This window comes from Narcine bancroftii, chromosome 8 (assembly GCF_036971445.1).
Source record: "Narcine bancroftii isolate sNarBan1 chromosome 8, sNarBan1.hap1, whole genome shotgun sequence".
NCBI lineage: Eukaryota > Metazoa > Chordata > Chondrichthyes > Torpediniformes > Narcinidae > Narcine > Narcine bancroftii.
The window spans coordinates 48,698,963-48,726,739 of NC_091476.1; the positions used below are offsets into that span (position 1 = coordinate 48,698,963).

Below are 27,777 nucleotides of genomic sequence, written 5' to 3' on the forward strand. Positions count from 1 at the left end.
AGAAGCCAAATCTCTACCCAACCTGTTGCGGTACTGTAAGAAAAGTGGCATGATAGTCTCCTGACAATGAGAGTAATGGTCAAAATACGACCTGTCTATAATAAAACAGAACAAATCCAATCCAGTAAATTGCTACTCAGATGACACTTATTCATCACAGTGCCATAAAGAAGCCTTTGATAATATTTGTGAATGAAAGCAGCATTTCCCAATCACCAATGTTCAGTCTGGAGTGTACCAGGACCACATCTGAACCAAGAGATGAATTTTAATGTTGAGTCGAGAGAAACTGCTGATAACGTCAAAGCAGCATTTGATAGAGTACAGTGTTGAGGAGAACCAGTAAAAGTGAAGTAAGTGAGTAAAAACGATTCCAAAACTGCAGTCACCTCTCAGAAAGGAAGATGATGATGGTTTTTGGAGGGTAGGTTATTCCATGTGCTGGACATTGATAAGGCCAAGTCCAATCATCTTCATTTGCTTCACCAGTAATCCTTCTTTTACCACAAGATCAGAGTAAGAATTTTCACTGAGATTGTGCAGTGTTCAATTTTATTTCCAGCTTCTCAGAAAATGAAGCAATATTTGCATGCACACAAGACCTGGAAGACACTCAGCCATCGGTTAAGTGGTCACACAAGCGCAAAGCTATGATGATCCTTAGCCAAGAGTGTTATTCAATATTTGTTATCCAACACACAATATCATTGCGCCATGAATTTCACAAAAGTCACCACTGTTTGAATACTCAAACAGACTGGCCACATAAATGCTGTGGTTAGAGTAACTTAGAGGCTGAATATCTTGAGATAATAACTCCCCTCTTGACCTTGAAATATGTTTAACCATTCCAAGGCAGATGGCAGGAGTGCATTAAAATTCACTCAATTTTTCTGGAATGGCTCTACAATGAAACCCCGATTTTATGTGCCCTGATTTAACACAAATTCAGATATAACATGATGAGTCATTGGACCTGGCTGTCCTGGCAGGAACATGGCCAATGGGCTCCCAGCAGGAGCGGAGCATCAGGCTCCTGGCAGGAGCGGGGAGGGTTTCACTGTACCACCAACAATACACTAGAAGCTTCATACCACTGAAGACAAACTACCCACTTGACTGGAACATCATTCACCATCCTAAGCACTCTGATCCTCCACTGACATAGATGCAAAATGCACTATTGGCAAAATGCACTGCAGTTATTCACCCCAGTAACCATTCCCAACAGCATCACACAAACTTCTGTCATTAGGAAAGATGATTGAAAGCACATGGCAACACCACCATCCACAGGTTCCTGCAAATCTCACACAAACCTAACTATTTTATCATCAACAGCTGTTTGGGATTGGCATCCCAAAAGTGTCATATCAGGACTGAAGCAACTGAGAAAAATTAGGGTTGGACAATGAAGGTTGACCTTGCCTGGGATGCCCACATTGTCCAAATGATCATAACAAAAAGAACAGGTAACATTTCAAAAGAACCCATGAAATAAATGTACAAAAGACATGTACACCAATTCTAAGATCAATTCAGTACGTCGATCTATTTTAAAATGGCACAAAATTCACCCGTCTCCCATAATCATTCATTAGAGAAGCAACTGGCATTTTCAATCACCATGATTCCATTCATGTTTCTACGTCATATTATGAGAAAGAATGATCTTTTCAAATCTTGATTTGTTTCTCTGAAGTACTGTCAATATTGTGATTATCTGCAGTTTAAAATTATAGCAAACAACTTTGAATATTATTTTCAGCATAAACAAAAAAAGTTCTTTAACTTTTTTTCTCTGCAGCTTTTCCACCAGGAGAGGATAACACGAGAGAACTTGAATTTATATGTCCTCACAAGAATTTGGCAAATGAGTTTTAATGTGAAAAGGCGTGAGGTTATGTACTTCCATGAGAGGAATCCTAAGGCAGTTTATAATTTAAAAGGAGAATGACTGCAAATGAGTGAAGTGCATGGGCATCCAGCTGTTCTGGTACATGAGAAGTGATTCTATAAGTCCATAAGGCTTTGGATCAGAATTAACCATTCAACCCATAAAGTTTGTTCAACACCATTCTCCTGTCTTTTCCTCATAACCTTTAACACTCAACCACTCAAAAGCCTATTAACCTCTACTTTAAATATATCCAATAACTCGGCCTCCACAGCCAATGAATTCCACAGATTCACAACTCTCTGACTGAAGAAAATTCACCTAATTTATGTTCTAAAGGATGTCCTTTTATTGTGATGTCCTCTGAGCATCTCGGGGCACGATTAGTGTGACACAGTTACATTGCCAGCGATATGGTTAAAATCCAGCGCTGTAAGGAATTTGTATCTTCTCCCCATGGTTGAGTGGGTGTCCTCCGGACTCTCCAGTTTCCTAACACACCTCAAAACAAATGCAGGTTGTAGGTTAATTGGGTGGCACGGGCTTATGGGCCAGAAGGGCCTGTTACTATGCGGTATATCTAAATAAATAAATAAACTCTCCCTTTACTGGAAACTTCTCCATGTTGACCCTCTCTATAGCCCAATGGTTCTCAACCTTTTTCTTTCCACTCATATTCTTCTTCTTCTTCTTCTTCTTCTTCTTCTTCTTCGGCTTGGCTTCGCAGATGAAGATTTATGGAGGGGTAATGTCCACGTCAGCTGCAGGCTCGTTTGTGGCTGACAGGTCCGATGCGGGACAGGCAGACACGGTTGCAGGGGAAAATTGGTTGGTTGGGGTTGGGTGTTGGGTTTTTCTTCCTTTGCCTTTTGTCAGTGAGGTGGGCTCTGCGGTCTTCTTCAAAGGAGGTTGCTGCCCGCCGAACTGTGAGGCGCCAAGATGCACGGTTTGAGGCGATATCAGCCCACTGGCGGTGGTCAATGTGGCAGGCACCAAGAGATTTCTTTAGGCAGTCCTTGTACCTCTTCTTTGGTGCACCTCTGTCACGGTGGCCAGTAGAGAGCTCGCCATATAACACGATCTTGGGAAGGCGATGGTCCTCCATTCTGGAGACATGATCTACCCAGCGCAGTTGGATCTTCAGCAGCGTGGATTCGATGCTGTCGGCCTCTGCCATCTCGAGTACTTCGATGTTTGGGATGAAGTCGCTCCAATGAATGTTGAGGATGGAGCGGAGACAACGCTGGTGGAAGCGTTCTAGGGACCGTAGGTGATGCCGGTAGAGGACCCATGATTCGGAGCCGAACAGGAGTGTCACATACCACTTTAAGTAATCCCTATGACATCGGTGCTCTGTGATTAGTAAGGGATTGCTTAAGGTGGTATGTGAGTGGGAAGGGAAGGTTGAAAATCACTGCTCAAGACCCAAATGTTACTGAAATATTTTGCTTGAGAAAAATTGTCATTGCCCCATTTCCTTTGGAGTTCTGAAATCATGCACATAATGAGTCAATTATATATGATTAAAAACAGTGGTTTTCAAACTTTTTCGCTTCCACCCACATACCACCTTAAGCAATCCTTAATCACAGAGCACCTATGGAATGGGGAACACTTAAAGTGGTAATCCAAAGAATCGAAAGAAAAAAGTTGAGAACCACTGTCCTAGTCCTTTCAGTATTTGGTATGTTTCGATGAGATCCTTTTTCATCCTTCTAAACTTCAGCGAGTACAGGCCTACACTTCTCAAACATAAACCTTTATCCCTGGGATCATTCTCAATGCCACCACATCCTTTCTTAAATATGGGGCCCTAAACTTCTCACAATACTCCAAATATGGTCTGACTAATGCCTCAACTTACCTTTATATTCTGGGCCTCTACAAATGAATGCTAGCTTTGAATTTGCCTTTTTATTACAAATTCAACCTGCAAGTTAATCGTTAGGAATCCTGAACAAGGGGTCCCAAGTCTCTTTGGATTTCCACTTTCTGATTTCTCTCCCTATTTAGAAAATAGTCCACTATTCCTTCAAACAGTGATCTAGTATGGCTGCCAGATTTTCACAAAAATGTCATACTTATTCTTTAAATTATATGTGATTTTTTTCCAAAGGTATATAGCTGTTCATTTCTGCAGTCCATTGTGCTATAAGTAGAGGGAAGTCAGACTTCCAAGTGATTGCAAAACATTTATTTGCTACCGCCAGTGCTATTTTCATAAATGAGAATTAATATTTAGTCATTGGTTGCTTATTTCGATAAAGTTGCCAAGTAGATATAGCTTTGGGTCACCCACAAAGGCCATTCCTGTTATCCTGGTTAATATTTCTATAATATCTTGCCAAAATACCCTCACCTTTACGTACAACCACGTAGCATGTAGAAAAGTTCCTATTTCAGTGCCACATCTGAAATTTCTGCTTTTGATCTATGTAACTTCTGTGGAGTAAAATAATTAGTGAATAAAATTATACTGAACTAGTTCATATCTTGCATTTATAATTGATGTAATACAGTCCATACACTAATCTGACCATCTTCTGAGATTTCTACACCCAAGTCCAACTTCCATCTTTCTCTTGACCTCTGGTTTTGTATTTTCACTTTGGAGAACATAATTTTTGTTATAAATTTGGGTGTATTCCCCACCTAGACCATTTGTTCCATTTCACTAGTTTCAGGTGGGGTCAATGTTGGTCCCCATTTTTCTCTTAGGAACAATTTTAGCTGGAGAAAACAATAGACAGTCCCACTGGCCACTCTGTATTTATGCTTTAGTTATTCAAAGGACATAAGGGTTCCTTCTGAGTCATAATCTTTAATATATCTTATTTCTTTGTCATACCACAAATTCAATATTCTATTGCCTAGTTTGCTGATAGTACTAAATTGAGTGGAAAAGCAAGTTGTGCAGAAGATGCAGAGTAGATTGGTTAAGTGAGTGGGCAAAGATCTGGCAAATGGAGTACAATGCTGGTAAATGTGAGGTTATTTACTTTGAAAGGAAAAATGGAAGATCAGATTATTGCTTAAATGGCAAGCAATTGTGCAGAAGGAATTGGGAGTGGTGGTACATGAATTACAAAAGGTTAATTTGCAGGTGCAGTTGACTATCAGGAAACCAAATTGTACATTGGCCTTCTTTGCTATAGGAATTGAGTTTAGGGATTGACAAGGAAGGTTATGCTCCAACTGTACAGGGTGGCAGTGAGGCTGCATTTGAAATACTGTGTGCAGTTCTGGTCTCCTTCTTTGAGGAAGGATATACTGCCCTTAGAGGCAGTGTAGAGGAGGTTAACAAAATTGATTCCAGGGTTGAGGGGATAAGCCTATAACGAGAGATTTAATTGTCTGGGATTGTACTCACTGGAATTCAGAAGAATGAGGGGGGATTTTATGGAAACATATAAAATTATGAAAGGAATAGATAAGATAGCGGTAGGTAAGTTTTTTTCCCCACTGGTGGGTGAGACGAGAACTAGAGGTCATAGCCATCTGGGGTAGTAAATTTAGGACAGAGATGAGGAGGAACTAGTCCCAGAGGGCAGTGAATCTATGGAATTCGCTGCCCATAGGACCAGTAAATATATTTAAGACGATTAGATAGATTTTTACATAGTAAAGGAATCAAGGGAAAAGGCAGGCTCATCTCCAGCAACCTATCATTAGATCAGCCACGATCTTATTGAATGGCGGAGCAGGCTCCGTGAGCTGAATGACCTACTCCTGGTCCTATTTCTTATGTGCTTATATATGTCAGACTTTTGAATGTAATAATACTAAGAGGGTTCATTCATATGTACAGGGCAGGCATTCTTAACTTGGGAACAGGCTGAATAGGCATTTAAAATTTAGAACACAGACAAGAAGAGCACAGGAACATGCTCTTCAGCCAACGTGCCTTTCTGAACATGATGTCCAAATCAGAGTAAAACTCTGCTGTTTGAACCTAGTAGATATCACACTATGTGTCCATTCAGAAATATCTTAAATACCATTATTCTGAACCAGAAATAAATGCAGGGCCACTGTGCTCCGGTCATTAAAGAAATCTGGCTCCAGGACTCAATTCCAGACTCAGCAATCCAGTGGGATGGCCTCATCTCCTTCAGGGTAGACAGAGATGCTACTGTTTCTGGCAAGGCTTCAGGAGGGGGTCTGTGCATTTACATCAGTGAGAACTGGTGCACAAATATCTCTGTGGTAAAGACATTCTGCTCAGCAGAGATAGAGTACCTGATGGTTAAATGCAGACCCTTTTATCTGCCCAGGAAATTCATGCCATTATGATTGCCGCAATTCACATTCCATCTTTAGCAAACGAAGGTGAATCAAAGAAGATTTATGGTGCCATCTCCGAAGTTCAGACATCTCACGCTGATGGATGCATGATTGTAGCTGGCAACTTCAACCATCCCAACCCAAAAACTGTTATACCATGGTTGCAACAGCATGTCAGCTTTGCTACCAGATGAGAGAACACCAGACATCGATTGTACACTGACGACCCTGGGTGCAAACAAGGCTGCCCCTCACCCCAACTTTAAAACTCAGACCATGCCCTGCTGACCCCGGCATACAGACTGCTGGAAAAATAAATGAAATCAGTGGGCAAGGCGATAAGGACGTGGCTGGTGAGGGCGCAGCATTGCCACTGGACTGCCTTGAGACCACAAAATGGAAATGCTTCAGAAAGGTGGCCACCTACAACACTATGTATACATCGATGAGATCACAAATTAGCAAGTTAGTCAAGGATGTCCATGAAGATTGAATGCTGCACAACCGAGGCTAACCAGAAAGTATGTTTGGATGCAGAGGTCTGTGCACTTCTCAGAACTCTAGATGCAGACTTTCGGACAGGAGACAATTTGGCACTAACAGCCAGAGGTGAATGCCTCTGTGAAACCCGGAAGACAAAGTGTGGGTAGCTGTGCGACACCCGTGACAGGAGGCACCTATGGCAAGGGATCGCAAGAGAACCTTGAGAGTCAATGACAACGATGCCTCCCTTCTGGACAGGCTGAACATTTTTGTCACCCAGTTCGATGAATAGAACAGGCTGACACCAAAGAAAGCTCCAATATCCCGTGAAGAACAGGCCCCTGCACGGCTGCGGCTGCAGCAAAGAGAAATCTATCCAATGTGTCCAATTGACAGAGGTCCTTATGGAGATTTACATTTTTTAAAGATTTAGACAGACAGCACAGTAAACTGCCATTTCGGCCCACAATTCGTGCCGCCCAATTTGCGATCTTCAACACAGTACCATGAGATCTCATTCTCATTTCATGTGATCTTCAACATGATATTGCAACAGTCCATCATACCTGAGAGTTTCAAGCCAGCCACTACCATCCCGGTACCAAAGAGGGCAACAGTTACAGGCTTTAATGACTACCATCCAGTGGCATTGACTTCCACTGTAATGAAATGCTTTGAGCATCCGTTGATGGAACATATCAAAGTGTACCTACCAGAGAATCTGGACCCATATCAAGTCGCCTACAGACAGAACCATTCTACTGATGATGCTGTAGCCTTACCCCTGCACACCGTCCTGACCCACCTGGAGAATGACACCTCATATGTCAGGCTGCTTTTCATTAACTTCAGCTTGGAGTTTAATACAATCATACAGGCTGGTGGAGAAGCTGTCCTTGCTGGAATATCTTTTTCTGTAACTGGATTCTGTATTTCCTAAAGGAAAGACCACAGTCTATCAAGGTCGGCAGCAGAACGTCAAGCATCATCACACCGAGCACTGGTGCACCTCAGGGCTGTGTGCTCAGTCTGTTCCTGTTCACGCCACTGACCCATAACTGCAACACCAGCTCTAACACAGTGATCAAGTTTATTGATGACACAACAGCAATTGGCCCTATTAGCATCAACGATGAGTTGCACTAGAGAGAGGAGGTGGAAAATTTTGTAAAATGTTGCGAGAATAACAAACTAAGTTTCAACATGGACAGGACAAAGGGGATGAATATGGACTTCAGGAGGACCAGAGATGACCACCCTCCACTATACATTAAAAGCTTGGTAGAGTAGAGAATGGAGAGCACCAAATTCCTCGGAGTACATGTAAGAAGTGACCTATCCTTGACACACATAATCTCCTCACTTTTCAAGAAGGTGCAACATCGCTTCCTTATAAGGCTGAAGCAAGCAAGGCTACCAGCCAACATCATGTCAACTTTCTACAGGAACTTTATTGAGGGCACCCTGGCTGGGTGCGTCTCACTATTCTATGGTTGCTGTGCGTGCATTATTCATGTAGGAGCTGTTATGCTCCTCAAGGAGGAGACCCCCTGTGGTATGTAGCATACCACAGTAATAAAACCTCCTGCATCAATAACACCCTTCCATGTCTGCCCTGTATCTTCTACATCAGTGTCACCATTACCAGCCAATTTCACATTTATCATTGGACTCATACAAATGTAATCAGCTAAAAATTGATGCACACCCAAAAAGATTGTGATGATATGTGATTAAAAGCTTTGTCAGAGACATGTTAAGGAGTGTCTGAAGCAAAGCTAGGTATTTCAAGGAGGAATTTGTTGTTTTCAGGGCCTGATGGTCTGGAACCACTATCATTAATTAGGGGATGGGGAAAGGTGGAAAATCCTGCACAGGAGAAATGAAGTTCTAAGGCCATTATGGGATTTGAACACCTGACAATAATTATGTGCATTTCAGTGTGAATTAAACTTAACAGCTCTGAATGCATGAGCAATGATATTTAAAAATACTGAAAAACAAGTCTATGAACAGCTGTAATTGAATTGCAGTGCAGGCTGAAGGAACTGAATGACCTACTCCTGCCTCTATATTCTATGAAAATCAAATTGAGGAGAAATTACAACTGGTTGAAGGTTCTGTACAGCCATCTCCTATTTAGCAGTGAACAAGCATCAAAATGTTGAAGACTGTAGAGAGAAATGGAATCTAGCTGCCAAGAATATAAAAAGTGTTGTGTGCAATACTGAGACAGGTCATATAAAACAGGAATAAGCTTGTAACCTGCCTTAATGACTATCGACCTGTACCACTTACATCAACAGTGATGAAGTGTTTTGAAAGGCTGGTGATGAAGCAGATCAGCTCCTGTCTGAGTGGTGACATGGATATGTTCCAGTTCACCTATCATAGCAACAGGTCTACAGATGATGCCATCTCACTGGCTCTACACAAAGCCTTGGAACACCTGGACCGTAAAGATGCATACATCAGGATGCTCTTTATCGACTACAATTCAGCATTTAACACCATCATCCCCTCAAAACTGATCAGCAAATTCCAAGACCTGAGACTCAACACCCCACTGTGTAATTGGATCATGGATTTCTTCACCTCCAGACCACAATCAGTGAGGATTGGTAAGATCGTCTCCTCCACAATCTCCATCAATACAGGGGCACCACAGGGCTGGGTTCTCAGGCCCCTGCTCAACCCATTTGACACCTATATGACTTGGTAGGACAATAACCCCATCTACAAATTAGTGGGTTGGAGAAAGTCAGCATGCAGGAGGCCAAATGGTGCACCAACAACAACCTTGCATTCAATGTCACCAGAACTAAGGTGCTCATTGTTGACTTCAGGAGGGGAAAGCCAGAGGCATACAGGGCTGGTGCCAGACCATTTTGCAACCTAGGCAAGGCCAACTACTTGCACCCCGCAACAAAAAAAATTGCCCACTTCAATTTTCAAAAACAGATGTTTTATTAAAAAAATGAAAAGCACAAAACTTGAAACTGCTAAATTTATTTTAAATTGCAAGAATAATTACTTATTCTTTGATTATTTTTCTCAAATACAAAAGAAAATATTTTGGCACACAAATAATTTTGAACTAAAAGTCACTCAGTAGAATGCAAACCTCCACCAAAGGCAACACATCATTAAAACCTTTTACTTCACACACCTTTAAGTCTATCTACCTTCCAGTGTCCATTTCTTTCCACAAAAATGATGCAGAATGAAAATTCCCCTTTGGCCCATCAAGTTTGCTCTGACTTTCCCATAACCATGTTTACAAATCTATGTGGTCACAGGGAGAAGGTGCAAACTCACCCAGACCGAGCTCAGGGCAGAAGCCAGATCGCTGGAATTGGGAGGTAGTAGCTCTAATCATTGCACCACTGTGAGACAGCATCAACTCTAGCAATAATCAAGTTGATTCCATGTCTCTTTAAGAGCTGCCTGGAAGGAGAGTATCTATATATTACACCACAATAACCGTGAGAACTTGCAAGGCATTGATAGAGAACCCTGAGCAAATTGTAACTATATAATTTCAACATGGCTGCACACACAGAAACTCAAGAATGCTTCTCTGTTAGTTTGCCTTTTGAAGTTCTCTTGTTTTATGAAACTTTGACAACTAAGATAAACAAAATCATGAATATAATGTCAGAAAATAGCATGGAATAATTGCTGAATTGATTCCTTTTAAGAGTTTATATATTTCTATTTCTCATCTATGAATATTGATAGTTATTCTGCTATAAGAAACCAGCTACTACCTGTCCTGAGCTCCTGACACCCAACTCCAAAGGCCGAACCCTCCTCTTGGCAGTCAGCCTACTCTGAACCCTCTCCTTGGCCTACTACTGCACACGCGCACTCCCAATTAGTAGGACGAGGGGACAGGGGTGAGTTTGGAGTCGGGATTCGGCATCGGGAGCTCCAGTGTAGGCCAAGAGGAGGGTTTGGAGTTGGGTATTGGGAGCTCCTGGCTCTGGTGACCATAACTCCCGACGTCCAACTCCAAACCCTCCCCTCGGCAGTCGGCATACAGGCACACACCAGAGCTTCCTTCTCCAACTCTGGACCATCCCCTTGGCAGTCAGTCTACAAGCGCACGCCAGAACTCCTGACGCTGACTCTGACCCTCCCCTCAGCCTACCTGAACTGTGGGGCACAATTTACTTTCAACAGCATTCCTCTGAGGTCTGTGCCCTAGGTGGTGGTCTATTTGGCCTAATGGAGCTATACAATCCAGTGATCATTGGGGACCAGAGGTGCAGAGGGTGAGTTTAAGTTCTTGGGAGTCACCATCTCAGAAGATCTTTTCTGGACCCAACATACTAATGGCATCATGAAGAAAGCACGTCAGTGCCTCTAATTCCTCAGGAGTTTGCAGAGGCTTGGTATGACACCAGAAACCCTGGAAAATTTCTACAGATGTGTGGTGGAAAGTGTGCTGACTGGCTGCATCACGATTTGGTAGGGGGACACTATTATATGGGGACACCAATATCCCGGAGCATAAAGTGCTCCAAAAGGTAGTGGACATAGCCCAGGATGTCACAGATAGAACCGCCCCCACTATCTAGAGCATCTACGGGGAACACTGCCATCAGATAGCAGCAGCTTTTATCAAGAATCCACACCACCCAGCACACGCTCTGTTCTTGCTGCTGCCGTCAGGAAAGAGGTGTAGGTGCCACAAGACTCGCACCACCAGGTTCAGGAACAGTTGCTACCTCTCCACCATCAGACTCCTCAATGACAAACTCAATCAGGGACTCATTTAAGGACTCTTACTTGTGTACTTTGTTTATTTTTTTTGTTTTCTCTGATTTGCAGTTTGTTTACATTCATTATCTGTTTACAGTTCTTGACTTTTTTACATGTATATGCTGTGTAGTTTTTTTGCCCAACCAATAGGTGATCATTCTGCCTCACCTGCATAAAGAAGAATCTCGGGGTTGTATGTGATGTCATTTATGTTCTCTGACAATAAATCTGAAATTTGTTTTAAATTGATAACTAAGCATGTGCTTAGGTCAAATTCACTTCATAAATATCTATAGTGAAGAATACATCCAAAATTATAACTAGAAACAACATTCAATGACATTTCATAAGTGGACACTAGGCATAGTCTGAGATAAAATCTCTAGAAGGTAATTTGAGCTTGAATGATACCAAGTAAAATGAAGTCTTATCTGAAATCTTGAGGACAATACATATTGTGATGCAACTTCTTTTCCCCACTATCTTTTTCATTGATAAAACAGGATAACATTGTTTGCCTGTAAGTATTCCAAGGGTGACATTGGGTCCCAACTTCATTTGCTAATTTGTAAATACACCAACAGATCTTTGCCTTGTGGATCACCTTGTTCAGCTATCCATCGACATCCAAGGTCTTGTTCTCCACAGCAAATGTCACCCTCTCCCACAAATTTGTAAGTTGAATGTTCCAGAACACAACCAGAGAACTGTTTCAGGTTTTTATCTTCTGATCAGGGCTGTACCTCATCATTTCTCCTGCTTCTGTCATGATTTAAAGTGTCATAGTTTTCAGACTAAAGTTGCTTTCTCCCCCAAATCAATATTAAACATTGTTATTCTAGGTATAAAAATAACAACCCACTGGAGGAACTCAGCAGATTCACCAGCCTTTCAACTGTCAAACACCAGGATTCGCTCAAACAGAATTATAATTACTGCATTCATTTTATAACCTGCAACATTCTATAAATGCTAATAACATTAAATTGAGAACATAAACCACATTAAGAAAGCAGATGGAAAAAAGACCATAAATTCCCAAATTAAACATTAAAGATGAGAATCCCAACTATTTGGCAAAGCCTAATAATTTGTTTGTCATCAATGTGAAAAATGAAAAGTAGAGCTTCATCAGGAGTGCACTCAACATTATGAATACTTAAAAGCAAGATTCTATATTTGAAATGAAAACCAGAATTATGTCGTGCTACTCAGATATATTTGCTTGCCATCATTCTGACTGCAACCAGACTGCTTCTTGGCAAGTGGGTCTGCAATTTGGTGAGGGGGCCGTGGGAGAGGGAGAGAGAGTTTTAGCATAGTAACATTTTTTTTTACATACCATCTTCAAATAGAAAAATGTCTTATTGCATTTTGCAGGAACATAATAGAAAGGTGTTGGACCAGAGATATTGGGGATAAATAAATGCTCAGGATAAGGCCTGCCACACTGAGGGAGGGAATTTCAGATATGGACAAGGTGGTGAGAACCCTGCAGTCTTCAATCTTATTCAAGACTCCTCTCCAGAACTCTCTGAGTGTCTGGTTTCAAACAACCCTCCCTCCTCCCCCTCACTCCAATGGTGGGGAAAAAAATGGTTATAAGGACAGCTTCTTTTGGGCAGAAACTTGATAGCAGAAGCAAAATGTTGTAATTCCAGGGATATGAAGGTTTGTAAGCAAGTTGATCTGAGTGGAATGGTCATACCATCATCTATGTCACAAGTCTGTGGAGGCTCTGTTGTTTGATAGGTTAATTGGGTGGCACAGGCTCGTTACTGTGCTCTATGTCTAAATTTAAAAAAATATTCAAGACAGAGATGAACAAATTTTAAAATATTATAGTGATCAGGCTATATTGAGTTGATGCAGAAAAGTACAACTGAAGTAAAAGATCAGGCACAATGTTATTGAAAGACAGGGTAGTCTGTCCATAGCTGCGCACTCATATTCACTCAAACAATATATAAAGTTTCCAGTCCAAATATCACAAACTGTACTTCAATGTACAAAATGTTATCCAAATCATTCCTATATACAGGATGAATTAAATCCAAGCCGAAATGTGCAACCCTCAATTGCACACAGAATGTGTGTCAATAGGATAGGTACAAGCAACATTATGGTTCTTTTCAAACTTTCTGTTACAAATATGATTGTCTAGCTTTGCACTTGCTTCTGTGAGTGAGCATGTTCAACTATACATACATTCACCAAAGACTTATCCTGTAGACCTTAACTGTCTGTAGCCCTTTTCACACTGGCTAACCAGCAGATTGGCCATTCCATGAATTGGTTAAGGAAGTTGTTTTTGCCTTTCACACTGGACTATGATAAACAGTTCTCTGTATCCTTTGAAGCTCATCACAAGGCATCCCTGGGGTTAGGGGATTCTATCCTCCATCGAGATGACATCTGAGTGATGCATTAAGCATTATGTACAGCACAGGATGAGCCCTTCAGGCCTTATTGTTGTACCAACCTATATGAACCTTTATAAATTTATAAAGACCATGGGAAAGAGTGATGGCAGATCTGCCCTCCCAGAATTCCATGCAGCAGAGAAAGGGCTGTATGTACAGAGCATTCATGAAGGGGTTTCTCTGCTGCAGAGTTCTGGGAGGCAGGCCTGCCATTGTGCGCTCTCTCTCTCGCTCCTGTTGTGACTTTTGCAGGGTCCTTTAGAAATTTGTAAAGGTTTATATAGGTCAGCAAATTTCATACCTTTTTAATCTTTTGTTTCCTTCATTCCTGCACTCATGCAAAAAATGACATCAATGTGTCACTACCTCACCCCTGGATAGTCCCTGTCCCTTTCACACTGCACTAATCGGCACGCAGACATCACATGACCCCAGGGATAATACAACCTACCTTGGCAGTCCATCACCGGTGTGATTTGACTCCTGCGTGCCACACTGGACCCTTACTGGTAGATTGACAGTCCATTATGAGGACAAGGTGCCAGTGTGAAGGGAGCTACTGACTGCTTTGACAAGAAGTGTGCAGCCTGCAAAGATCTGTAAAGGAGGCTACGAGAGGAATAAGATAGATTTCATACCCTGGGTTGCTTTAGATTTTTACTTCCCCAAAAATTTAAATGACACCCTTCTAATTTTTTATTTGAATTAAATATAACCAATTAAAGCAGAAGTTGTATTTATTTTCAAGACAATGAAAGTTGAAAACATGCAGGAGACTGCAGATGCTGGAACAAAAGTTGGCAAGTCTTGTTAATACAAAATCATGATAGCAAATGTGTTCAATTTGTCCTGGAGATTCGCAACAACTGAGCTTTAATAGTACAATAGTTGAAATGGAACCCAGTGGCATTGACCTCCACCATTATGAAATAGTTTAAGCATTTGGTGATGGAATGCATCAAAACACACCTCCCAGAGACATTGGACTAATTTCAATTTGCCTGCAGACAGAACTCCTCCACTGACAATGCTATAGCGTTGTACCCCCCACTCTGTCCTGTCCCAACTGGCACACAATGCCTCATATGCCAGGCTCTTGTTCATCAACTTCAGCTAGGTCTTTAATATAATTATACCCCAGAGGGTCAAACAGAAGTTATCCTCACTGGTCCTCAACATCCCTCTCTGTAACTGGATTCTGGACTTCCTACGGATAGACCACAGTCTGTCTGGGTTGGGAACAGAATATTGAGCACCTCTGGGCTGTAATAATAAGCCTGCTGCTGTTCACTCTTCTAACCAACAACTGCGTCACCCAGATCCAGTTCAACAGTCATCAAGTTTGCAGATGACTCAACAGTAGTTGGCCTCATCAGCAACCACAATGAGACATACCACAGAGAAGATGTGGAAAATCTCGTGAAATGGTGCGAGAACCCAAGTCTCAATGTGGATGAGATGAAGGGGATTGTGGACTTCAGGAGGATCAGGGTCACTAGACTCTCTACTACATATTAATTGCTCAGTAGTGGAGAGACTAGAGAGCACCAAGTTCCTCAGAGTGCTCTTAAGAAGTGACCTCTCCTGGTCACAAAACATTTCCTCCCATGTCAGGAAGGCATAACAACAAATGGACTTCCTATGAAGACAAAGGTGGGCAAGGTTACCAACCACCATCCTGTTAACTTTCTACATAAGCTCTATCGAAACTGTCCTGGCTGGTTGCATCACAGTGTGAAGTGGTTGTAGTAAAGCATCAGATCGGAGGTCAATCTACAGGACTATAAGAGTGGCAGACAGGACCACTGGGGTCTCCCCCTCCCTCTCCATCAATGGGATTTACTAGATTCATTGTCTAAAGAGGCCTCGCAAAAATCAGTGAGGACTCCTACCCCTTTAGATGCAGCATCTTCCAGCTGCCCCCATTGGGAAGGAGGTAGAGGAGTATCAGAACCAGAACCACCAGGCTGAGAATCAGCTTCTTCCCATGGGCAGTGAGAATCACGAATGAGTGATGAATGGCCCAGGCAAACCCTCCATTACATTTATTAATTTTAACATTTGTGTAAAATACAGTGCATTATATCCTTTATATGAATGTGTTCTGTCTGTATGTGTGTTTGCAGTGTGTTGCACCAAGGACCGGAGAATGATATTCTGTCAGGTTGTACTTGTACAATCGATGATAAATCAACTTGAACCTCAGTATCTTGGAAGAACATCACCATTGACCAATGAAAGGTCATCAACCCGAAACACCAACTTTTCTCCCAGTATTTTCTGTTTCGACTTTATGTACAAAAAAGTAATTTTGTTAATGAATAAAATTAAGACACAAACAACTGTCTTTTATCTGAAGCAAAACCAGTGTATGCAGGGTATAAAAAAATGTTTTCTGGTACAAGTGTTGCACAAAGCAATTGGACATTTGGTAATTGGGAGGGTTTTAAAAGGGAGAGACAGGGAAAGTTCAGAGCAGGAATGTTTCTGCTAGGGTAAAGTGCATGGCTGGCAAGATGAGGAAATCCTGGTTGATTTGACATCTGGAGAATCTGGTCAAGAGAAAGGAGGCATATGCCAGTTATAGACAGTTGAAATCAAGCAAATCCTTTGAGCAGTATGGAGGATGGAGGAGTTTATATAAGAGGTAAATAGCAGATGGCTCTGGCAGACAAAGTTAAGGAGAATCCCAAGTAATTTTACATATATTAAAGCCAAAAGACCTCTTAAAGATCAGCAGGGTCATCTATGTGTGGAATGACAGGAGATGGGTGATTTCTCATCTGTATTTACTGTGGAGGAAGTCATAGAGGCCAGGGAGCTAATGGAAACATCCATGTCTTTGCAGAGACTCCATGTTACAGAAGAAGTCTTAAAATGACTGGAACATGATTGTGTTTCCTTGGATGGTTTGGGAAGTTAGGGAAGAAATTGTAGGAGCCCCAGCAGAGATATTTGCATCATCATTGAGCACAGATGAATTCTGAAAGATTGGAGGGTGGCTAAGGGGATGTTACCGAAGGGGATTCTGTGAAACAGCATCAACTTCATTTGGTAAGTCAAGGACTGACTAGGAAGTCAGCTGGGTTTTATGGGTGGGAAATAGTGTTTCATGAACTTGACTGAGTTTTTTGAAGCCAACAAGATAGTAGAAATTTTCACCATGGACTGTAAGTAAGGCTTTTGATTATGGCAACATTGGGTTATGTCTTTGCCCTGTGCTTCTTGGCACAAATGGGCCTGGAGGATGAACTGCAGACATGTTAGTTTGACATCTGGTGGTTGGATACTGATAGATAAAATCAATCAAGATGCGTTTCACAAACATTTCTCGGACTAGTTGACCCTGTATTGAATGTGCCCAGAAGTATTGAACTGCATGTTTTACAAACATTTCTACGACTGATTCCAACTGCATTGAATTCGCCCATCGTTATTGAATGAAGATCTACCGGGACCAATGCCTGAAGAGGGCGCACAAAATCAGTGAACCGGTGCGGACTCGAAAGGCCAACATGGCCTGTTTCCGCTCCGTAAATGGTTATTTGGTTATGGTTATATGGTTATGGTTATATGGGTATTAGGCCCATGTAATAGGGTGGTCTGGATTAGATTGCATGGAATACAGAGTGAGCTGGAGAATTGAATACAGAATTGGCTTGATGATAGGAGACAGATACTAGTGGAAATGATAGTAAATCAGATTGGAGCCCTGTGACTAGTGGTGTGCTACATGGATTGGTGCTGGGTCCGCCATGGTTTGTCATCCATATCAATGGCTTAGCTGACAAAGTTGTTAGCATGGCGAGCAAGTTCACAGTTGATACCAAAATTGGTGGCAGTGGAGCGTGAAGGTGGCTACCTGAGATTACTGTAGGGTCTAGAATGAACAGGAAAGTGAGCCAAGGAATGGCAGATGGAACTTCACTTGGATAAGTGTTTGGTGTTGCACTTTCAAAGGTTAAAGAAGGGTATGCATTACAGTAGGCCCTTGGGGAATATTGAAGAACCAAGAGATTGGGGTACAGATGCACAATTCAATGAAAATGGTGTTAAAAAGTAGACAGGATAGGAAGAACACATTTGGTATGCTTGCATTCATTGGATAGGGCATTGGGTACAGGAGCAGGGATATCATGTTACAACTCTACAAAAAGTCAGTAAGACTGCAGTTGGAGCACAGTGTAGAGTTTTGATCACTCAGCTAGAGGAAAGATACTGCTAAGATGGAGTGAGTGCAGAAGATTCGGAAAATTTGCAGGGATTGGTAAAGTAAGATGGGAATTTCTATCCTAGACCATAGGAGGCAAAGCTGGTAGGGGTGAAACATGGGAAATTTATAAAATCATGAGTGGCATAGATAAATAAGGTGACTAGAACTCCCCTTGCCACCTCCAGACCATTGGCTAATTATATCTCAATTTACAAACAGTCTGCAAGTTACAAATGCCATTGATCATAATTTGATTCACAATTCAGCAAAGAATTTAATGTAAAACTATTCTTTGGTTAAGGATGCAGCTTTTCCAAATGGAGGTTAAACTCTTTGCCTGGACTGTTTGAGGGAAAATGATTAAGGCTGTCATGGTACTCTGGACAAGACATCATTCAACCAATACCACCAGAACTGTTGTCAGAGAATAAATAACTACAGTACTGGAGACACATAGGAGACTGTAGATATGGGAACATATCCCCAGTCTTGATAAAGGGTTTTGGTTTGAAATGTCTGCCAATCTTTTTCTCCCATTGATGCTGCCTGTTTGACTGAGTTTATCCAGCAGATTGTACATAACTAGAAGATTCCATCCTTTCTCTGTACAAACAAATGTTCCATACATTTTTAAAATGATTTAATTGGTTGAGTGAGGCTTGCCTGTAACCCACAACTGATTCAAGTTCTGCTTTGTTTATCTTGAGGATCCTCTGTATTTGCAGTAACAATTACCTGGATTTGTCATTTGAAAATCAGCTCCTAAAAACATTTTGGTAATGGCCTTCAAGGGCTGGTCTACACCAGAGATTTATTGACTCTTCACAGTTATACAGTAAAATCCCCAGTATCTAGCACCTATGAGGATTGAGGATGCAAGATAAATGAACTTTCTGGTTGCCTGAGACACATTCTTACAATGCATAACTAATATGCCTCCATTAAGAATAAACAGTTTAAAAAAATAAGAGTGCAAAATGTAAAGTGATTTGAAAAAAAAAAATCAATCTTTAATTAGGTAAAGTTTGCTTTAATCAGGTAATTCCTTTAACCTGTAAGTGTTGTAACTGTGTTGCGCTAACCGTGCTGCCATCATATTTACCTCCCCCCCAAGTTTACAGATAAAGCCTTACTTATATACTAATAAGAATAAAGAGTCTTACAAGGCAGGGATAGGGAGACACTTTGGAAGAGTCACCCCACTTTGGGAGAGTCACCCCAAAGGCGAAGAGCATCAGCCAGCTTTTCATCCTGGGCACCAGCATTTTATTTAAACACAACTTTATTCAAACAGCTGTTACAAGCAAAGCACGATCAGGACACACACCACTGGCTGAATATTTGCTTTCATCGTCACCAAGGGGTTGTGGGCAACTTCAGAGAACATTTATTTTTACAATTTTAAACTTTTAAATTTTTATTTATTCTAATCTATCTTAATATTTCAATTTATTTATTTATGTTTCTTTTTTTTGTTGGTTGCTTGAATTCCGGATACCAGCGATTTTACTGTATTTCATGTCAGTCGTGAGCAATGTCAAGAGACTGAGGAGATGATTTTTGACAAAATCTGTTTTGTGTAGTAAAATGGTGATTGAATTTAGCCAATTTATCAAAGATTGATGACCACAACTAATATTTGTAAAAAATATATAGTATTCAACATTAGGACATTGAAAAGGAGAGGCTGGTTTCAATATTATCTTCAAGGCAGGATGCCAAAAGAGGGTGCAAAATAAACACGAGTTAAGGGCCTGGTAGACAGGTGCTATACTAATGGCAAAGAATGTAGAAGTTTGCAACAGCAACAATAGCTGAAGAAACAATAGCTGCCAAACATTGCCGGTGTCTCCAAGAACTTCACCGCAAAAGTGAGGTGGAATTGTACAACATAGTTTGCAATTGATCAAGGAGGAATGAATATTCTGGACTGTTTAATACCATTAGGTCTGGTAGTAACCTGGTAATTGGAAGAGGATGTGCCAGCAGATCAAGCAGGTGAGGGGATCCAAAATCTAGTTATGCAAGGATCTTGGTCAGTATGAGGAACGGGATTACCAACAAAGGCTGTAATGAGGTTGGCCAGTCTGAAACTGGCAATTGTGCAAGAAACTATTCAAGATGAACAGAACGGAAGGAGGAAGAGGTATCAGATACAGTGCTCTAACTGTTCTCTGCAGCCAAACTAATAGATTCTAATACCGAGTCATCTGTCCAGCACCAGGGTTAAGAATAACTAGGACTGCAACAGTGTCTCAACTTTAGAGAGGAGGGAAAGGGTTTGAGGTTTTTGAAGAGGTAAAGTTTTTCAGTTTAAGTGAAAAGATCAAGGTCAAAGTGAAGTAACAAGTTATAACTCATGAAGGGACAAAATTTAAGCAGAATAGTGGATGAGAAAAAGAATAAATGTGAGGAAAAGTGATTAAAAAAATCAAAACTTGCATCGTAACACAAAATATTGGCAACAAAAATCGATGAATGGCAAAATTAGGCTTGATTTGATAGCAAATTAAAAAATTGAAGTTGTATAGTAACCAAAGTTGAGAAATTAAATATCCCACACCACACATTCAGAAAAAAATGGAAAAAAGAAATGGAAAGGCAATGATGGGAATGCCTATTTCATTTGAAGAATAATACAGGGCATCTATGAGGAATGATTTATTCTACAAAGAACAGAAATAGAATCCATGATAGACAAAAGCAATGATTCAAGTGATTTACATGACTACTAGCAACAACAGAATTGGTGAGATTTAAATCAGGAAATATTAGAAGTTTGAAGTAATTGGAAAAAAAGGGGGTAACTTTAATCTTAACATACAATGGGCATGTCCAATTTGTAAAAATTGGAGCAGGCAAGAGAGTTTTCTGGATTAAAATAACATGGGAGGGTTAGACTATGTCATGTGAACCAAGATAGTTAATTATTAATCTCATAACTCGACAATGAGATAGACAACAGACTCGCCAAGGCAAATAGCGCCTTTGGAAGACTACACAAAAGAGTCTGGAAAAACAACCAACTGAAAAACCTCACAAAGATAAGCGTATACAGAGCCGTTGTCATACCCACACTCCTGTTCGGCTCCGAATCATGGGTCCTCTACCGGCACCACCTACGGCTCCTAGAACGCTTCCACCAGCGTTGTCTCCGCTCCATCCTCAACATCCATTGGAGCGCTCACACCCCTAACGTCGAGGTACTCGAGATGGCAGAGGTCGACAGCATCGAGTCCACGCTGCTGAAGATCCAGCTGCGCTGGATGGGTCACGTCTCCAGAATGGAGGACCATCGCCTTCCCAAGATCGTATTATATGGCGAGCTCTCCACTGGCCACCGTGACAGAGGTGCACCAAAGAAAAGGTACAAGGACTGCCTAAAGAAATCTCTTGGTGCCTGCCACATTGACCACCGCCAGTGGGCTGATAACGCCTCAAACCGTGCATCTTGGCGCCTCACAGTTTGGCGGGCAGCAGCCTCCTTTGAAGAAGACCGCAGAGCCCACCTCACTGACAAAAGGCAAAGGAGGAAAAACCCAACACCCAACCCCAACCAACCAATTTTCCCTTGCAACCGCTGCAATCGTGTCTGCCTGTCCCGCATCGGACTGGTCAGCCACAAACGAGCCTGCAGCTGACGTGGACTTTTTTACCCCCTCCATAAATCTTCGTCCGCGAAGCCAAGCCAAAGAAAGAAGAAGAATAATACTCCAAGAAAAATTAGCAGCAAGACATTAGAATTTGTGTGCTTTTCTGCAGCCAAACAAAACATCAAAACCAGAACCTTAATCAAAGCCATTTATGTAATTATGAGAGTAAATTGATCACTTTGAAGAATTGGATTAAAAGCTTTGCCAGCAAATAAACAATGGCTCTAAAATTTAGAGTTAACAATTAATGCACATTCTAGCAAGGAATAAAATGTTGAAGGGGATTTAAAAAATAATCAAATTGTGGCCAACTGCTGAAGAGTAAGGACAGCATGAGATTAAGATGCATCTTTTGAGATCAAGAAGGCCAAATATAGGGAAGCTTCAATGATTGACCAAAGATTAATATAGGAAAGAAGATAAATTACAAGTAAATTAATAACAAAGTGAAGACATTTACGATTAATGATGATCCAGCAATAATAAATGCATGCCTCATGGACATCAATAATTGAAACTGGGAATAAATGGTCATATATATTTGTTTTCACTGAAGACAAATCATTTTAATTAAAATTGAAAGAAAAGGAATCAAAGATTTTATGACAGTGAAAAACTTAATTAAATCAACATAGATAAAATATAGAAGTTAAAAGGGACAAAATAAACAAATATATTCTCTGGACTGGAAGAACTGGCTGCAGACTCTGTGGATGTTAATTGCTGACTTCGCAAAACTTTCCAGACTGAGAGTCCCATCCCAGTCTTGTATCATACTATAGGCTTACAATCTGAGGTCAAATTAGTGAAGAGACGAGGGGATTTAATTTTTAGTGTGGACAAACCACAAAACTTCTTTGTCGAGACGGTGATGGATGGCAAAGGGCCATTAAATTCCAATATGATACTTTTCATTTGGCATTGGAAGTCTAGACCCAGAAGCATCAGAGCACATAGGACAGGGAATACAGAAATCTTGAAGTCAATATATTCATTGTCATGTATTTTTAAATTAATTTTGCAATAACTTGTTGTATCTTGTTCTAGTCCCAAACAAGCCACCGTGATCGTGCGCTTAGACGGGAATAGCGCAAGATTTAATGCTCTAGCGGTCAAAGGGTGAATGTAACTGTTTGTACTACCTGAATCAAATACACAGCTAATAGGCTGCCCATTTACCTCCACTTTCATCGTGGACGGCTGCAGATCATAGGATTTATCTTTATTTACCTTCATGGAAGCCAGGATTGGATCTCCTTGTGGCAATGGCATATTAATTTTATTAACAGAAGAAGCCACCTCTACTGACTAGTGGGATAAGTTATACCATCTGTTATACCAGTAGGGTGGAGCCAATCTACAGTCATAACCAATAGCAAGTAGTCAGCATAATACATTACATCAGTATAATCATAGAGTTGATAATGACTTGGAATCCAATCTGCACCTCAAGGGCAATTATGAAAGAGAATAAACACTGCAAGGAAGCCTGTTGGGGATAAACCATCAACAGCTGCTTTGTCAAAGACTTTCCCTTTGTTAATAGGGCAGGAGTGATCCATCTGTTGTATTCTGGTCCACTCAGAAGACCTCTAGTTAGGCCTGGACATCACTAGTCTTGTTCTATCAAGTGGCAGGGAACATTTGGGATACATTCTGAATAAGAGAAAACGTACATTTTGTGGATTTTCAACAAAACTGACATTACTATGTCTGTCATCATCTACTTTTTGTGGAGATCACCACAGACTAAATGCTTTCCTGAGCAGTTCACAGTAGTACTGTGACAGTAAAAAGGAGATACCAGAGTTACCCCACACTAAGAAATTCAGGTCTTCTCCTAGTCTACTTTTATCAGGACTTAAAGCAAGTTCAAAAGATAGTCTCGAGAAATCTTTGCTCCAGTATTCTCTTGCAGCCTAACTCAAGAACCCCTTCATGGGTTCCTAGACCATAAGAATGCTCAGATATTAGAGACCTTGCAGCATTTGGGGCAATACTTTAACTTTTACATGTCTCCAGAGCTAACAATTTGAGGTGCAGATCTTGATCTTGAGCTGCTACAGGGCCAGGTCATCAGTGTACAAAAAAACAGAAATTTGTGTCTGGGGTGTCACCAATATAGTTGTTGAAGAGGGTTGATGCAAAAACTTATTGATTGCAAGTGGAAATTTTTCTTAATCCAAAGAATAATCGATTGCTAATCATGGAGTTAATGAGCTGCAGAGAATTGCTGCAACATTATAGCCTTCTAGACTCATTCATCTCAACAATTCCAGATAATCAGCATATCAGATTTCCAGCATTTACTCTACCTTCTTCATGCAACACTTCGAACACTGATCTGATCCCGTAGTATCTTTGTTCACCTTGTGTCAACCATAGATCTACCATTTCGTTCCTTCCTTCCCCACATTCCTTTGCATTTTAGAAAAAGCCTTCTGCATTCCCACCTCTGATGAAAATTCATCAGGATTCTGTATGGTCTGGTACAGGAGGAGGTCCAGGGTTGCGGGTTGGGGGGGGGGGGGGGGGTGGCTGATGACACAATGAGTTACCAGATTGGGTAACACTAACCCTAGTGATACCACTGGGATTGTTTCTCGGCACCTGCCAGTTTGCATCTTGCATTTTGGCTGAACAAATCAGAAATCCAAGAAAAACATTCCTTTTCTAACCCATGAATTGATCCAAGTGTCTGAGGAGTTTCACTGATCCTTGTATTGATCTGCCAGCAGAAGACTGGAGTAAAGGTGGTCTCATTTGGGAGAGCACAATTAGCACAATGATGCTACAGTGCCAGTAACCGGGGTTCAAATCAGACACTGTCTGTAAGGAGTTTGTACATTCTCTCCCATGTCTGCGTGGGTTTCCTCCCACCCTTCAAAATGTACCAGGTTTATGGGTCAATTGGATGTAATTGGGTGGAAGGACCTGCTAACGAAGCTGTATGTCTAAATTTACATTTTAAAAAATTATTTATTAAAAGTGACCTGTGTGAAATCACTCATTTTGCTGAAGCTCTCAACTTAAATTTGCAAACTCAAAATTTTTAACCATCTCATATCACTGACCGAGCTGAAATTCAGTATCAAGTAAATCAAAATGTGAGTTATATCCAGTTCTTTAACTCTTGGTATTCTTCAATAATAAATCTTGCTTTTCAAAATTCAATTCAAGACGAAGGCTTCTCTGAAACTTTGAGGCATAACTTTTATGGTTGTAAGCATTGCATGTCATGCAAAAGCAGGATTTGACCAATCTTAATCCAATTAATTTTTGCAGCTAGCATTCTATTCCAGACATGAGCATGTGGCTTAGACAATGCTCGGAATGAAAAAACAGAGCGAGTTATCAGGAAGAATTTTATTTCCTTTAATACACTAATTGCATTATGATAATGAGTTGATTGTCATAGGCATTGTACACATGAACCAAAATTCTTTCTTGCTCCAGCCAAACAGGTACTTTGTTTAAAATTATAATAGCATGCATTAAATTTAAAAGATAATAAATACAAGATAGAAAATAAATATTCACAGTTACCATAGTGCAAGAAAGCAAGTGGCTATATGATGATGAAGATAGTCCTTTTTGTGGTGGTGGTGCAGTTTATGATTATTATCATGAGGGGATATTCAAGAGCCAGATAGCTGTGGGAAAGAAACTATTCTTGAACTGTACTGGACTTGAGGTTTCTGTACGTTCTTCCTGAAAGTAGCTGTGAGATGAGAGCAATGTGACCAGGGCAATAAGGCCCTTCATGAAGTTGGTTGCCTTCTTATAGCAGCAACTAATACAGATGTCTTCAATGGATAAGAGGTCAGAGCCTCATACAGGTACACAATCCTTTATCTGGACATCTAAAATCTGGAAAGCTCCAAAATCCAGCAAGTTGGGGGGGAGAGAGAGAGAGAGAGAGAGAGAGAGAGAGAGAGAGAGAGAGAGAGAGAGAGAGAGAGAGAGAGAGAGAGAAAGAGAGAGACGGCAGCGCGAGTCAGGCAAGTGAGAGACTGGCAGTGTGAGTTGGGCGGGCGAGGGGGGAAGAACGGCAGCGCGCCTGGAAGGGGATAGGGGTGGATGCGGCAGCACAATTTGGGTGGGCTTAAATCTGGCTTTCCAAAATCTGAAATTCAGAACACATTGTCCCCCAAGGGTTCCAGATAAAGGATTGTATACCTGTATGGACTTGGCCATGTCTGCAATCTTTTCCATTTGTGCACACTTGAATTACTAAACCAGGCTGTGATGCAGTCAGTCTGCCTGTCACAATTCACCTGTAGAAATTTGATAGCGCATTTGATGACATGACAAAGCTTCTCAGACTTCTCAGAACATAGAGGCATTGATGTGCTTTGATTGCTTCAATTTGCTGACTCCCAAAGAGGTTATCTGAGCCATGGACTCCCAGGAATTTGAAATTACTAATCCCCTCCAACTCTGTCCCATCAACATGGACAGGTGTGCGGTCTCTCAGCTTCCCCTTCCTAAAATCAACAATAAACTCCTTAATCTTGGTGACATTACAAGCAATATTGTTGTTCTGGAACCACTCAACCCCATTCTCAATCTCCACCCTGCATTCTAACTCATCATTTCCATTTATTCATCCATCATACACTAAAATCCCCAGCAACATTCAATTACCAATTAATTCAAGCAAGCTTCCTATTTCATATCAGTATCACCAAGAACAAGATCAATGATGTTGATTTAACATCTCCTTCCCACAAACCTGGATCATCTGTATTACAAACTTGTTCTAGTTTAAATTTGATGCAATGAAAGCAACTCCATTTGGTTTATTGAGAGAAATTATTACAATGGGCCTGTGAAGTATAACGCAATGCAAATTATTAATTTGAATATTTAAAGCTGTCTCTTTCATTTATATAATTAAAAATATTTTCTTAAATCTTTGAATACTTCTTTATATCAGGAACAGTGAGAAGTAAAGCTGAGCCATTAAGCCAGTTACCATTTTGTGACTTTTTGTGCACATAGTTTTTCCTCACTCTACCAGGCCTAGTGGAACTCGCATCCAATTTCAGGGTGTTCATGTGAAGGATTGTTCACGGAAACAATGCTGGGGGGGGGGGGGGGAGGGTGGTGGGGAATCAGCACAAGGCAAGTTAGTTCATCATGAATAGATGAGTGAAACTCTAAAATCTGAAGGTATGGTGACTGAAGTAAAAACACACTGAAATGGTGGAGGAACTGAGCTGATCTTGCAGCATCCATAGAAGATGGATATCTTGCTGACCTTTCATGCCTGAGCCCTTCTTCAATGAAGAAGCAAAGAACAAGCAAAAAACAGTAAATCTCAGAATAGAGACAGTGCTGGCGAATTACTTGGTGAATAGATAAATGGGGACCATAGTCAACCCACTGCTACCAACTAGCTTTGGACCCTTGCATTCAGCACTGTTTTCCGGAGGGACAACTTGATTGTGATTATAGTCTGAAATCATGTTATTCAGAGGATATATATGTTCTTGCTCCTGATCAATGGCAGGTACGATTGATGATTACCTTTTCACTGACATCAGAAATCAAGAGAAAAATACTGCCAATACTGGAAAACTGAGAAATGCTCAGTCAGGCAGCAGCTCTGGAGTGAGAAGCATGTCAATATTTCAAGCCAAAGACTTTACATTAGATGACAGAATGAGTATTTCCAATGTTTCTAGTTTCAATCACAATTCTGCACACTGAAGCCTCCTTCACACAATGACCACAAGATGGAGCTTGGCTGCCAAGTTTTGATCTTGTTCTTAAAAACATTGCAAGATGATGGTGTAGTGTGCACTGGCTTATTTCCGCTGCTATTTTTTTTAAAACAATTTTAAAACAACAGTCAAGTTTAAAATAATAGGTCACAAAGATTTAAGCAGTAGAGTTACTCCAGCTACCCTTTCCAGCATTAATAGTTCACATTGGTTCAAGATCCAGACAATTGTATGATCAGGGAAAGCTTAACGTTGCACAAGAGGTTACAACAGAACTTTTGAAGTGGCAGGCAAGGACATTGTGGCTACTTTGCTCAGGTAATTTTGA

At 41.0% G+C, this 27,777-nt stretch overlaps 1 protein-coding gene across 9 annotated transcripts in view; it reads right to left on the reverse strand.

Moving 5' to 3' along the window:
* The window catches only part of hdx (highly divergent homeobox), a 155,657-nt gene that overhangs the window by 59,515 nt on the left and 68,365 nt on the right, over positions 1-27,777 (reverse strand). The gene's annotated exons all lie outside the window — the stretch shown is intronic.